Raw genomic sequence first — 12849 nt, 5'->3', positions numbered from 1 at the left:
GGGGAGATGATGTTGACATGATGGGAAAGGCCCTGGCAGTGGGGCTGACTCTATGGTCAGGATTGGAAGCATGTGATTTGTTCCATTTGTTGTCTCTTCTGGAGTCGGGACTGGCATTGATTCTGTTGTTTGTGTTCCCTGGATTTGGTGAACCATTGTGGTAGTTAGTGAGAAAAGAGGTCTAAAGTCCATTTTTTTGTAACGAGGAAGTTTGGGGTTTTTGATGTTCTTGGTTTTCTTTTTGTTTTATTTTTTTCCTTCTGGATTTTTTCCCCCTCGGGCCTCCAGGGGGCCAGTCTTTTGGATCACTCCTCCTGTGGTATGGTGGCAACAGGGCATTTTACTCACAGGGTCGGCGTTAGTTTGAATTGGGGGCGTCTGAGGGGAAACCCCTCTGATCACTCCCCTTACGCTTGATAGTCCATTTACCTTTTCCAGGGTAGTTAATAAACTATTTGTTTCCTCCAGGTAGGTTTTGATGCGATTAAGCTCCTCCAACAACAGTAATGTCCAGCCCATGAGGGAGGTGTCCATGTTTGAGGAAAGATGGTGAAAATCATTTCCCGCTGCCTTGTCTAAGTCAACGTTGACCTGGCTTTTTATGCCAGCTAGGGATGCTACGACATCATTTCGGGGGTGCTCTGCGGCTGAGCCCGCAAGTCGTTGTTCTGCGGCCTTTATTTTTACCGCTAGGCTTGTCAGGGGTGGATCCTCCTTTAAGTCCAGGGGGACAGATTTATGGGCCAGAGACCATTCCCAAACGGACTCTGGTTCTGACAATGGAGGAGGAGACTGAGACAGCATTTCAGGTTGAGTGTTGCATTGTTTAGGGGCAAAAAATGGGGTGATTTTTGCTTGCGAAACAGAGTTAGAGGGTTTGTGGGTAGCTTGAGAATCAAGATCGAGCCCTAAGTCTTTGCACTTCCTTCTTGTGAGCATCATGTCCCTTGAATAGGCCAAAGTAGTCAGTTAGCGTAGGGAAGCTTGTTATCTGTGGTGTTACTGGGCATGAAACAGATACTGTTTGAGAGATTAACGGCCAGCGTTCCAATATTCACGGCCGTTCCCCCAACTGTAAATTAAAACCATCTGGACTTGCAAGGCGACTCAGGAATGCACAGTATGCACAGTATAGCGGGGGAGGAAAGGAAACATTAAGAGCTGTCGCTTGTTTTGTTTTATGGCCTTGATAAGTAGTCCTTAGAGTCGGCAGGTTTTTAGAAAACTTCAGGGCTGTTTAGAATTATTCTCTAAGGTTATTTGGGTAAAGGGTGGAGAGAGGCGAAAAAATTACTTGCCGTGATCGAGGCCGGAACCGGAAGCCCTCGGCTAGCTACATCAAGGCTCTTGCTCCGGCTTCTTGACTGCCTGAATTTCGTAATCTGGGGATGCCAGTTGACAGATCCCCTTCTCTGGCACTGATAAAAGCCAGGTCTGCTCAGAACAGTGGAGGCCCCTCATTGTTCTGGCCAATCATCTCTGGATAGCACAGCCAATCACAATCAATGCTACGGTCCCACCCCTGTCTCCAAGGGTAAATTTCTAGTAGGAGAAGCTTAGGAGGAGAGGGGTCCCCTCAGCACCTCCCTTTTGATTTTATTTCGCATAGAATAAGCTCTAACCGATCAGGAGGAGTCCCTCAGAAATGCATTGGACATTCCATAGCATTAGGGTAGGATTATGAAGACCCTCCCCAATGCATTTCAATCTGAGCCAATGCATTTCAATTCCTCTCTGAGTTTCCATTGCTATTCCCTCACTTTTGCAAGCAGCAGTCGAAAGCAATAGGAATCATGATTCTTTCTCTACAGCTAGCCATTGAAAGCAGCAGCAATATTTCTGTGTGACTTCAGTTCAGTATTTCATTGTGCAGAGCAGGTGCAGGGCCGGTGCCAAAGGGCGGCCAGGCGAGGCCATGGCCCCCAGGGCGGCCAGGCGAGGCCATGGCCCCCAGGGCCCCCAGAAGGGCCCCTCATTAGGATGGGGGAGCAGCGCTCCCTTTCCAGGATCCTCGGCAGGGTTCCTGCCGCAGATCGCATGGAGGGAGCTGCCTGGCCGCCTGCTTGCTTGCTTGCTTGCTTGCTCACTGGCCCCCACTTGCTTGCTTGACAGCCTGCCCACCTGCCCACCCACTCACTTGCCTGCTCACATGCTCGTCCGCTCCCTCTGCCTGCCCACTTGATCGCTCACCCACCAGCTCACTTTCTCACTCGCTCTCCCGCTCACCCACCATCCTGTGCACCCTTGTGCTTGCCTGTCCTTGCTCACTCGGTAGGTAGGTAGTTAGGTAGGTGGGGCATGCATACGTGCGAGTGCCAGGGCCCAGGGCAGGTTAGTACCCAAGGGCCACAGCATGCCTGGCAATGGCCTTGAGTAGGTGGATGGGCTGCCAGAGAGCAAGGGAGAAAGCTGCAGAGTGGCGCAGAGGGTAGACCTTGTCCCTGACTCTGATGGGCCTTTTGCTAACACATGGAGAGGAGGAGGAGAAGCAGGATGGCAGTGTGTGGGATGGCATTGGCTCTGGCCCTGATGGGTTTTTTGCTGTCTGTTGGAGGAGGAGGGAGGAGAGGAGGAGAATGGCAGTGGTGGTTATCACGTGACCTTGGCCCTGGCGGGCCTTTTGCTGACTGTTAGAGAGAAAGGGAGAGGAGGATGGAAAAGCAGGACCCAAATGGATCACTCTGTGTGTGAATGTGGTGGTGGGTTGATTGATTTTTTTGCATATAACCAGATGTAGCTTGAAAGACGAGTAGCCACTATGTTGTCCATGTGTGTGTGCGTAGGCAGGGAGAAGGAGACAGTTGTGTAAAAGAGTTTCTAGTGTTGTTCATGGCTGAATTGGTCATCCTAGTCCAATTCTCTAACTACTGTGTTTATAAATATATAAATGTTAATTTTGTTCTATCAACAATTTTATTGTCTTGTATGGAACACTTCTTGTTATGGAAATATTTATCTAGAGTGATTCAGTGGTCTTGTTTTCAGTGAGCTCCATTGTCTCGCGTTGAGCTAGCCTTGATCGCTCCTCCGTGTTCCTAGCACTATCTACTTGGATGGTGTCCCATTACATGGGGTGAACAGGCTAGCTTTTAAGTATCAAACACCAACTGAGCATCTAGCCTTCACAGGCACTGTTAGGAATTTTTGTTTTTCTGCTTCTATGTGGATCAGGTTAACTCATTCTCTGCTGTGTCAAATTAACACTACATACTATGGTTCCCAAACTATGCCTTATTCATATCAATCCCCCCTCAAAGAGCAATTTAGGGGTTGAAACTTAATCATTTCCCTCTTTTGGAAGGCTATAATACATCATAAGCATTTGTTTATGTGTTACACTCTTAAGCAGGTGGGCCACCCTTTGGCAACAGGATTCAGTACTTTAGAATATTATTTATTATTGTATTATTTAATTTAATTTATATACCACCCTAAGCCCGAAGGCTCTCTGGGCGGTGTACAAAAAAAGATAAAAACAAACACAGTGTATAAATACAATAAATACAATAAATCAAAAACAAAACAAACAAACAAACAAAAACCAAACAACATCCAAAATCCAAAATAATAGTGAAATGCAGTTTAAAATACACTTTAAAATGCCTGGGAGTATAAAAAGGTTTTCACCTGGCGCTGAAAAGATAGTAGCATCGGTGCCAGGCGCACCTCATCGGTGAGACTGTTCCACTGTTCGGGGGCCACCACTGAAAAGGCCCTACTTCTAGTCACCACCCTCCGAGCTTCTCGATGGGATGGCACTCGGAGGAGGGCCTTAGATGTTGAGCGCAGTGTACGGGTAGGTTCATATTGGGAGAGGCGTTCCACCAGGTATTGCGGTCCCATGCCGTGTAAGGCTTTATAGGTCAAAACCAGCACTTTGAATCTAGCCCGGAAACAAATAGGAAGCCAGTGCAGACAGGCCAGAACAGGTGTTATATGAGCGGACCTTCTGGTCCACGTCAACAATCTGGCCGCTGCATTCTGGACTAACTGTAGTTTCCGAACAGTCTTCAAGGGCAGCCCAACGTAGAGCGCATTGCAGTAGTCCAATCTAGAAGTTACCAGAGCATGAACAACTGAGGCAAGGTCGTCACTGTCCAGATAGGGACGTAGCTGGGCTACCAAGTGAAGATGGTAAAAAGCATTCTGTGCCACCGAGGCCACCTGGGCCTCAAGTGACAAGGAAGGATCGAAAAGAACTCCCAAGCTACGAACCTGTTTCTTCAAGGGGAGTGTAACCCCATGAAGAACAGGATAAACATCCACCATCTGGGCAGAGAAGGCACTCACCAACAGCGTCTCAGTCTTGTCTGGATTGAGCTTCAGTCTGTTAGCTCCCATCCAGTCCATTATCGCGGCCAGGCAACGGTTTAGCACGTTAACAGCCTCACCTGAAGAGGATGAAAAGGAGAAATAGAGCTGTCATCAGCGTACTGATGACAACGCACCCCAAAACTCCTGATGACCACACCCAGCGGCTTCATGTAGATGTTAAAAAGCATGGGGGACAGTACCGATCCCTGCGGGACTCCACAATGGAGAGTCCAGGGTATCGAGCAATGTTTCCCAAGCACTACCTTCTGGTGGCGACCCACCAAGTAGGAGCGGAGCCACTGCCAAGCAGTACCCCCAACTCCCAACTCCGTGAGTCTTCCCAGAAGGATACCATGGTCGATGGTATCAAAAGCAGCTGAGAGATCAAGGAGAATTTTCTGAGTTACACTCCCCCTGTCCCTCTCCCGACAAAGGTCATCATACAGGGCGACCAAGGCTGTTTCAGTGCCAAAACCGGGCCTAAAACCAGATTGAAATGGATCAAGATAATCAGTGTCATCCAAGAGCCCCTGGAGCTGGCCGGCAACCACACGTTCCAGCACCTTGCCCAAGAATAATATCATATGGGGCGCCATCTGTCTCCCCATTTCTGCGTCAGGACTCCTGAAGCTACTCTCTTGTTGTCGCTCACATACAGCTTGTATGGCTTCTGTCCCTCTGGTAGGGTTAGCACAGGAGGGTTGCTTAGGGCTTGTTTCAACTCCCTAAATGCTTTTTCCATTAATTTAGTCCATTTCCAATCCTTTAGCCCCTCCTTTGTCAGGGACTCATACAAAACAGCTGCTTTTACTCCAAACTCAGGGATCCATTGCCTACAGAACCCCACTAGTCCCAAAAAGCTCTCAATTCTTTTGGAGTTATGGGGCTTGGGGCTTTCTTTCATTCAAGGCCCAAGACTGAGGTAGGTTTATGTTGCATCACCCCCCTCAGGGCCATTTCATATGAAGAGCTACAACATTTAGGAATAGTAACTCTCATCAGGTTCCCTTCAAAGGAAATGGAAGCTTGCAGTTTTGTTAAAATGTCCCTGCCCAGTAAGGCAACAGGGCAATTTGGGGATACCAAAAATTCATGCTGTATATGTCCCTCTCCAATCTTGACCAACTGAGGCCAAGTGAAGTGAAGATTTTGCTTTATCCCATCAATGCCTTCCACCTTCTTAAAGTGGGGGCTTATTTGGTCAGGCTGTGCCCCTGGCAAAATAGAATACGTTGCCCCGGTGTCAATGAGGGCATTGTACTTTTGTCCCCTGACTCTAAGAGGCACTGTTGGTTCTTCTAGCCTCTTGGGGGACAGGCCTGACCACCTTCATTCTGAATCTTCGTCATGCCCCATCATTTCCCGTTCAAGCTGGCGAATTTCCCTGTATGATTGTGCTGCAATACCACTGCTGCTTTTTGACATAGACGGTCTGCAATTTCTACCTTTACCGGTCCTTCTGGTATTTGAGTTACATCATACCAAAAAGGATCTGGGCAGTCCAATGTCTTTGGGATTGTACATCCCCAATCCACAAGCTTATGATACATGTGTGTGTATATATCTACATGTGTGCTTCTAATTGACACTAAAAAAACTAAGGCTCTTTCTAACGAACAATGGGATTCACTGTGGGTGGGGGTGTATATGCCAAGGAATAAGATAACATTTATGCAACAGCGTCTAACTCTGCCCTTTGTTTTCCTTTGCACAAAACCTCTGGAACGCATCACCAGCCATACCATCAGGTGGGGGTGTGTGAGAATGGGGGTGTGAGTTATAGCTCTTGGCCTTGCACCTCCTAGAGTCCACTTGAACTCACATGGGATTAGCCAAGCCGTACCACTCCCCCCTCTTTGAAATGTAGACGTATACATCCTTTCACAGTTCTACCCCCAGGCTCCAATGCTGACTTCCAGTCGGTGTAACTGTGCCATATGAGATGGAAACACATTACAAGGGCTAATTAGACAAAGATCAGAATTTTCTGGAGAACCAAAACCACCACAACGGGGTGCAGTATAAGATTGAAACCTCCTTTGGCGTTCTCACCCCAGCCAAACAGGGAATTCCACCATCCATGTGCCTCTATCTGTGAGAGCTTATCTATGATATGAGTAACTGCATGATGATCATGTATTATCTGACGTGTAACTTGCACTGCTGAACATTGCACTATTCCTAACCATCATTATGACAGAATGGGAAAGTAAACAAATGGGCGTGAAAATAATTATGCAATGGGTCAAGACTCTACACTGATGAATCCCACATCTGAGATAGCCAAATTCTGTAAATCCCCTGTTACGAAATCACTCAAAGGGATTGGAAAAGTAAAAAACATCCTAGGAGCAAAACAGCCATAACATATAAATTATGAAAGGAAAAAAACAACAACAGTCAACACATCCTTGAAGGACAATGCATAAAACATTACATTCAATATTACAATGGAGATAAAACAAGTATCATGGTCTTGAATCATACTGCAGGGTAGCTTGTACAGAGTTCATCCTCTGGAAATCAGCTGGTTATGTTCAGTAGAACCTATAACTGAACTGTGTATGATTTGCCAATCCTAGGCAGAAAAACTGGAATCATAAAGAGTAATCATTTCCCCTCCCCCGAGTGACTGTAATAGAAATTGCAAGCTTGCACAACGTGAGACACCTCGCCAAAAGAAATAGTGCTGTCCATTTCAGGTTGATGGCCAAAGTAGACTTGCCAGTTTCTGTAGTTGGGGAAGACTGAAGCAGGCCCCTCTGCTATTATGGTAGCACATGCTGGAGAATGGCACACCAGTTGCTGTGAGGCTCCAGTAAAAAATGCCTGCAATAAATCTCCTGTGACACAAACAAAAAGAAAACGTTCCTTTGGGGGAAAATGCTTCAGCACAGGAAAGAAAATATAAAAATAAAACACTTCCATGGCCACAGATTAGACTTCTGATCAAAAGTGGACAAAAACCAAAATATTGTGTTGCAACAGACAGACAAACACACAACAGGACTACACATTCTAGAAAGAAACAATTTGCAGCTGCATTCTTAAATTACCAAAATATACTTATGCTTTAAATCAGACAATAAAAAACTTCTTAATTTCTTAACACTAAGACTTCTGATCATGTACAAATGCATAAAGAAAACCCTCTGTCCGTACAGTTATCAGCAGAAAATCTCAGGTCAGTCAAGAACTAATTCCTGTAATTAAATCATGATTTATATGCAAGGAAACAACCACAATTACACAATGAACTGACAGATATAACAAAATTATATTGGGCTGCAAGGAGCTGCTTTCCTCTCTTGGCTGTTTGCCTATCAAGTGGGGGAAAGGAAGGAGGGGTTGTAATCTTAGACACACACATACACAGAGAACGAGCTGCAGTGTGAGAACTAAACCCCGTACTGGAGCAGAGAAAAAAAGACTAACATTATTCTTTTTCTTCTCTCTAAAATAATCCACTAATTTGCCCAAGACATTTCTTACCCATCACGACTGGTTCTTTTTAACCTTTTCACTGTCTTTCTATGTATCTCAAAACCTTCTGCCTACATCCTGTATGCCTCAATCTTACAACTGCCCCATAGAAACTGGGATTCCTTCCACGTACCACCCTTCTCTTCTAACTCCAAACACTCTTTTTTTTTCAGAGGCTTCCTCTGCCTGAGCCAACTTACTCCTTGACCCCTGACTTTTCTTGCGTTCTTCCTCTAACAAATCTGACAAATCCTGACATGCATTATGAAGTCCCCAAGCGGCTGCAGCATTTTTCTTTGATTTGGAAGGCTTGCACTCTTTGCAATATCCCACATAGGCCTCAGTCATGGTTTTCATAGGGTCATCTGTCTTAAAACAATCATCATCCCACACGCACCTTCATTTCTTAATCAACCATTTCTCTATTTTCGATAGGCACTCTACTGGACTCATAAAGCGTTGTATTCCCTCCATGGCTGTCACTTTTGCCATAGCTTAGAAATCTCCAACACCAAAAGCCAAATGCAAAGAATGAAGCAGTGCACACACAAAACAACCAAACCTAGTTTCAAAATAAGTTCAGAGATGAGCCACCTTCAAATGCCACATTCCCAAATCAAGTCACTCATGAGTAAAGCTGTTGTCACCAGCTTTTTCTCCCAGATTGACTCTCAAAAGGAAAAAACAGAGGGGGGTATCTAAAGGGACAGGAACCAGTTAGAAGTCTCTGCCAGCCAGAGCACTGACCATTCCCAGTGCAAATCCTGTTTCCACCTTTTCCAAGTACCTAGACCCACCGGCGCAAAATACTTGCAAAGCTTCGTTCCCCAGGACTTTGCAGAAGGGGAGGGAGACACAATTGTTATCAAGGGCTTTCAAAATGGATGGGACCCAGTTTAGGGAACCGCCTTAGTAACTTCTGGCCAGTAATAGGTTAACCTTCTCTCCAGTATCAACTTTGGCTAATTGCTGTGTCACAATCACAACCACCGTTTGCCAAAGCTTTGTTGCCAAGGACAGAAGGGGAGGAGGATTAGAATGTGCCAGGGAATTTCTATACCTTAACCTCTGGATTTACCACAGCATTTAAAGGACATTTCCCCACTCACTTTAAAACAAGAGACAGCAAAACATAGTAAGAAAGAAAAGGAAATTACACTCATTCCAGTTACATTCAGAACTTGGCTACCTGTTTCCCTGGATTGCAGGACTGTTCACATGTTACTTTGTTCCTGCAACCCTTGCTGCCCGCTTGATTCTCCACCAGTTTGTTACGACAAGTGCTCTTGGGAACCTGAGTGTGTGCATTTGCCACCCTCATGTCCCATGAAACACACCTCCTTGAGAGGAGGGGATCTTTTGCTAGGGATAAAACAAGCGCTTTGCCCTGAAATGTGCTCAAATGGTGCATATATTCAACCCAAGAAATGCAGGTCCAAACCAAAACAAAGCAAAGTCTGATTCAATTGAGAGAAAGAGTAGGAAAGCATTACAGAATTACTTGGGTGCGTGGCAGCATTTATCATTAATATCCTAACTCATTCATAACTTTAAAGTTAAGAAATCAAAGGACCCTATTACTATAAGAGATAAAAGGTAAGAGAGATTACCTATCCTATGCCCGGAGTGGGCAGTTGAATACAGCTGAAGCTATGTGGAAGAGCTCTGATCCAAAACCAGGAAGGAATCTCTTGGTCTCAAGGTTTTGCACCGAGACCCAGAGTCTCCCCGGTTCTGTCCCAGCAGTCCTTGATGCATTCCTTGAGAGCATAATACACATGTGTGGGAGCTCTGATGTTCCTCAGCCCCCCTTCCTCTTTCTTCCTCTCCTCCTCTATCTCTCTGCAAGCCTCGGTTTTAAAATACTTTTCTCTCTGGCAAAAATCTCCCGTTCCTTTTCCAGTGCCTCAGTCAGATGGAGGCGCTCTATTTCATTCAAACCCTCACAATCATTTTTCCCCTTCTCTCTTAATCACTTGCTTAAACAAACAGAGCAAATCCCTTCACACAATCTTAAAAGATTGCTAAAAGCTACTAAAAGAACAGATTAAGTCAACATGTTCTAGGAAGTGATAGTAAAGGGAAGAAAGTTCCCTTATAGCATTCCCACAGCAAACCTTCACACAGACACTCAAAGAAACCTTCACACCTTCACACAGACACTCAAAGAAACCTTCACACCTTCACACCTGAGTACTCAATTCATACACTTCTATTTAAACAAGATCATTCCTAATACCACTCTTATTTCCCAGAAAATACTACAAACTACACACATGGGAGCCTAACAACTGACTCCATTCCAACCACATCTTGCGCTCAACCACCATCCTCTTTCTCTTTTGTGACTTTTGCGTACACAGCACTTATGATACTTTTAAAAATCTTTAAAATTTCTCAAAAAACATCGTAACGGGTTCTGCAGCTTTTCTTCTTGAGACGCCCCTGCTCCCATTTTACTGGGTTTTTCAACTGCCTGCTATAGGTCAGTTCCCTGGGCTTTTCAGCAGGCCCTCGTCTTTCAAGTCCCTCGTAAAGTCACCCCCTATTCCCGCTTCTACAAGCAGATCTTACCGGGCTTTTCACTCTCACAACCACACACAGTCATCAACAGCCTCCTGTTACTCCCTAAGGTGTTGGCTTCTCTGGTTTCACTATTGGAGCTCCGGTTGAAACTGCTGTACCCTCTGCTCTCTGCTTCCTGGCCTTAAGGCAAGTTCAAACAACCTGGAGCTCCCCTTGACTCTCCAGGGGCGACGCAGAAGGTCAGCAGGTTAACCAAATCTCCTGGCTGCTTGGCTCGCCAGAATTGTTACACCCAAAAGGCTCTTTTCATCTGGGGGAAGCTCCAAATAATCACCAGATGGGAAACCAGGATATAAAACAACACCTTTATTGATTACCAATATCTTTTGCAAAAGAGAGACCAGGTATCCGACTCGCGTCTGAAAACCCGTCTGAAGCGTGATTACAAAAGGTACAGTTGATATACACTCTCAAGTTCTAACACACAGCCCCTCCCTTATTGCTTGTTAGCAACAGTTTTCAGTGAGCTCCATTGTCTCGCGTTGAGCTAGCCTTGATCGCTCCTCCATGTTCCTAGCACTATCTACTTGGATGGTGTCCCGTTACATGGGGTGAACAGGCTAGCTTTTAAGTATCAAACACCAACTGAGCATCTAGCCTTCACAGGCACTGTTAGGAATTTTTGTTTTTCTGCTTCTATGTGGATCAGGTTAACTCATTCTCTGCTGTGTCAAATTAACACTACATACTATGGTTCCCAAACTATGCCTTATTCATATCAGTCTGAGCTGCATGTGTGGCAGTGTGTGCCAGTGTGTGTATTTACCAAGTAGCAGGCCAGTGTGTGTATTTACTAAGTTACCCTGGATTGAGATCACTGAGACTTAAGACTTAGTAAAATAACAAAAGCTACTTTATTTACAGAAATACATAGTAGATAAGAAAGGTATATCTAGTTCAAATTAACTAAGTTGGAAGCGCAGTGCTCAGACTTGGGTATTGCCTCATGGCTAGGAGAGAGAGCAAAGAGAAAGATGTCTCCTCTCTTCTCAGACAGTTGAAGGAAAAAAAACAAAGATGGAGGGGCAGGTCAGCATCCCTGAGCATATCAGTTTACAAGGGAAGGAGGTTAGATAGAGAAGAGCACAGGTAAAGGTAGACAAGCCTAGCTAGCTGGAGGACCCTAACTCTATCTTCCTTCTGGAATACAAACAAAGAACCCAAACAGGAGTTGCTCTTGCCCCACTTCCAACACCCCTTCTGTACAAGTGTTTGGTTCAGCCCACGAGGTTCATCTTGTCTCACAGCTTGCAGTATCTGACTTTGCCCATCACCTTCATCAGAGCATGTGTAGTCATGTCTTCCATTGGAAAATACTCCATCTTGAGTAGTCGTTTGTGGTAGGTATCTCTAATGAAATGGTGCTTCCCGTCTATGTGCTTCGTTTGTGAACTCACCCCTTCTGACTCCATGAATCTGATGCATCCTTGGTTGTCTTCATGCACCATGACAGGCCCAGGTATAGAGATGCCTAAATCTTTGAACAGTTCAAGTAGCCATGTCAACTGTTTGGTAGTTTCAGAAGCTGACATATGCTATGCTTCTGTGGAAGAGAGTGCTACAGTCTCTTGTTTCTTACTTGCCCAGTTGATTTCCAGAGTAGAAGATGTTTCCACTGGTGGATTTTTGATCTGTAGTGTCTTCAGTCCAATCAGCATCTACATATCCCACTAGTTTGGGATCTTGGGTAGCTGCTAGCTTCAGTTTCATGGTAGCAGTGCCCTTTAGATATCTCACCACTCTCTTGATTGCTTCCCAGTCCTTCTTGTAGTGAAAGCAGGGAGCCTTCCCTGTCTGCTCTCACTGTTCCAGGAGTCAATTCCCAGCCTTGGGCAATTGATCCCAGCAAATCCTGGTTTGCCAAGGTTGTGCACGCTCACACCAACCCTGCAAGGTAGTAACTGCCACCACCCTTCTACTGGTTAGCCACTCTGTGGTGAAGGGAACCTCAGAGCCCATTTAAACACCAGAGCTTCTCAGGACAAGAGCCTTTATACGCTCCTTGCCCCTTCTGAAGTCTCAGGCAAAACGTTACTTGTTACATGGTAGTTGTAGTCGAATATCAAGGACTGAATTTAGGAACTGACCCCCCTCTGAACACACGTTGGTTTAAAGTAATTAAAGTTTATTAAAAAGAATAAGAAAAGCATAAAAATATTACAGATAAAAAAGAGGTGCACACAAGAAGGTTTAGCAGCAAATCGAATCCTGTTACCATACGCCCAAACAGGGTAAGGTTTGGTAAGAAATACAAGTAAGACAGTTTTTGGCACAAATCAAAATAACAAAGCATTCTTGCCTAAGCTCTACTTACAAACCATAGGATCTATAGATGAATAGCCTTCTCCCCTCAGGGAATTGCGAGTCAGGATGGAAATGGAGCCACAACAGAACATCACCTATGGGACAAGGTGGTGCTCTGAAGTGGGACACAAAAACCCAAAGTTCTGAGCTCCTTCTTATGGA

This window comes from Rhineura floridana, chromosome 2 (assembly GCF_030035675.1).
Source record: "Rhineura floridana isolate rRhiFlo1 chromosome 2, rRhiFlo1.hap2, whole genome shotgun sequence".
NCBI classification, from domain to species: Eukaryota; Metazoa; Chordata; class Lepidosauria; order Squamata; family Rhineuridae; genus Rhineura; species Rhineura floridana.
Note: the sequence above shows the minus strand (reverse complement) of the source record.